The following is a 3,168-nucleotide window of genomic DNA, read 5'->3' on the forward strand; positions in this document are numbered from 1 at the left end:
CTTTTCTCCGGGCGCATTTATCTTTTTGTTTCTACTTCTACAGTTGTTGGAAAAAGACAGCAGTGGGATTTGAACCCATGATCTTCTAGTTTTAGATTCAAGGCTTTAACATCAATGCCACACTTTTGGATGTTTGGTCTTTTCTCCGGGCGCATTTATCTTTTTGTTTCTACTTCTACAGTTGTTGGAAAAAGACAGCAGTGGGATTTGAACCCATGATCTTCTAGTTTTAGATTCAAGGCTTTAACATCAATGCCACACTTTTGGATGTTTGGTCTTTTCTCCGGGCGCATTTATCTTTCTGTTTCTCCTACAGTTGTAGCGAAAAGATAATAGTGGGATTTGAACCAATGATCTTCTAGTTGTAGAGCCAATGCTTCAACATCCAGGCCACACTTGTGGACATTTAGACATTTCTCCGGGCGCATTTATCTTTTTGTTTTTGTTTCTTCTTCTACAGTTGTTAGAAAAATATTAAGTTCACTTCTGAGGGATTTGAACTCATGAGCTTCTTAGTTTCAGAGCCGATGCTTTAACAATCACACCACAGGCCCTGTCACACTTTAACCTCTTCTCGTGGTGGATTTATCTTTTCGATGAAAACTTGCATTATACTACCACATTACTTGTTAACAGATGTAACCCATCTTTATTACATTGATGCATATACAACAAACAAGTGTTATACTTTTGACAACTTGAACAGCTTTATCTGGACTGGAAAGTTCTTGCCAGAACAATGGGACCATTTTTATTGGATGAACATACTTTTCCTTTAAAGAACACAATAATAAACTAAGATCAAAGGAGAAATAACACATTTAAAGCACTTGGATTATTACATCAATGTTGATAAATAACATGATTTTAAAATAAAAAGTTAATAATTTAAGGAATAAAGTTCAGAATATATGAAGTAAAATGTTTTGGTATTTAGTTCAGTCACTTATTGTTTAATTCAGATCAGTTTATTTCCATTTGGACAGAAACAACATAATAAAATACAGTAGATCTTTCTTTTTTATTCAGGCTTTGACACATCACAGGTCATTCAGAACATCACAATCAAATGCAGTCGATAAACTGCAAACATCCTTGATCTGTCATTAGCGTCACTAATTAGCAGGAAACGAGACTGTGCAGAAGAGAAGCAAGAGTAAAAAATAAAAGTATAAAGCTGCTGATCTCGAATCAGAGTGAAAATGGAGAGTTCAGATTATCTCTGTGCAAAAAAAAAAAATAGTGCAGAAATTCACTCTGTTTAAGGCACTTGAGTTTCTCACACATTCATCATACTGCATATTTAAAACTGTGCAACCGTCTCTGAGGCCCGTTTTCGACAGGATTAACTACAAAATAATGTTTCTGTGTGCAGAGGTTAAAGTTCTGAGGAGGAGGACCGGAGTTCTCTCAGATGAGCATACCCCGAGTTTATCCCTTCAGTTTTGAACGAAAAATAGAAAAAACGAAAGGGATAAACTAACGAGATAAACTAACGAGATAAACTAACGAGATAAACTAAAGGGATAAACTAACGAGANAAGATAATAGTGGGATTAGAGCCCATGATCTTCTAGTTGTAGAGCCAATGCTTCAACATCCAGGCCACACTTGTGGACATTTAGACATTTCTCCGGGCGCATTTATCTTTTTGTTTTTGTTTCTTCTTCTACAGTTGTTAGAAAAATATTAAGTTCACTTCTGAGGGATTTGAACTCATGAGCTTCTTAGTTTCAGAGCCGATGCTTTAACAATCACACCACAGGCCCTGTCACACTTTAACCTCTTCTCGTGGTGGATTTATCTTTTCGATGAAAACTTGCATTATACTACCACATTACTTGTTAACAGATGTAACCCATCTTTATTACATTGATGCATATACAACAAACAAGTGTTATACTTTTGACAACTTGAACAGCTTTATCTGGACTGGAAAGTTCTTGCCAGAACAATGGGACCATTTTTATTGGATGAACATACTTTTCCTTTAAAGAACACAATAATAAACTAAGATCAAAGGAGAAATAACACATTTAAAGCACTTGGATTATTACATCAATGTTGATAAATAACATGATTTTAAAATAAAAAGTTAATAATTTAAGGAATAAAGTTCAGAATATATGAAGTAAAATGTTTTGGTATTTAGTTCAGTCACTTATTGTTTAATTCAGATCAGTTTATTTCCATTTGGACAGAAACAACATAATAAAATACAGTAGATCTTTCTTTTTTATTCAGGCTTTGACACATCACAGGTCATTCAGAACATCACAATCAAATGCAGTCGATAAACTGCAAACATCCTTGATCTGTCATTAGCGTCACTAATTAGCAGGAAACGAGACTGTGCAGAAGAGAAGCAAGAGTAAAAAATAAAAGTATAAAGCTGCTGATCTCGAATCAGAGTGAAAATGGAGAGTTCAGATTATCTCTGTGCAAAAAAAAAAAATAGTGCAGAAATTCACTCTGTTTAAGGCACTTGAGTTTCTCACACATTCATCATACTGCATATTTAAAACTGTGCAACCGTCTCTGAGGCCCGTTTTCGACAGGATTAACTACAAAATAATGTTTCTGTGTGCAGAGGTTAAAGTTCTGAGGAGGAGGACCGGAGTTCTCTCAGATGAGCATACCCCGAGTTTATCCCTTCAGTTTTGAACGAAAAATAGAAAAAACGAAAGGGATAAACTAACGAGATAAACTAACGAGATAAACTAACGAGATAAACTAAAGGGATAAACTAACGAGATAAACTAACGAGATAAACTAAAGGGATAAACTAACGAGATAAACTAACGAGATAAACTAAAGGGATAAACTAACGAGACAAACTAAAGGGATAAACTAACGAGAAAAACTAACAGGATCAACTAACGAGATAAACTAACAAGATAAACTAACGAGATAAACTAAAAGGATAAACTAACGAGATAAACTAACGGGATAAACTAACGAGATAAAATAACGAGATAAACTAAAGGGATAAACTAATGAGATAAACTAAAGGGATAAACTAACGAGATATACTAACGACATAAACTAACGAGATAAAGGAATTAAGTATTGTCTATGGGTATACTGGTCTGACAGAACAGCGGCAGCGTCTTAAGGCGTTTTCCTGGAGCCGTCTCTAGGATCTAAAGATAAATCAGATGCCGGTTT

This window comes from Cyprinodon variegatus, unplaced genomic scaffold (assembly GCF_000732505.1).
Source record: "Cyprinodon variegatus isolate N-32 unplaced genomic scaffold, C_variegatus-1.0 Scaffold653, whole genome shotgun sequence".
Classification (NCBI taxonomy): Eukaryota; Metazoa; Chordata; class Actinopteri; order Cyprinodontiformes; family Cyprinodontidae; genus Cyprinodon; species Cyprinodon variegatus.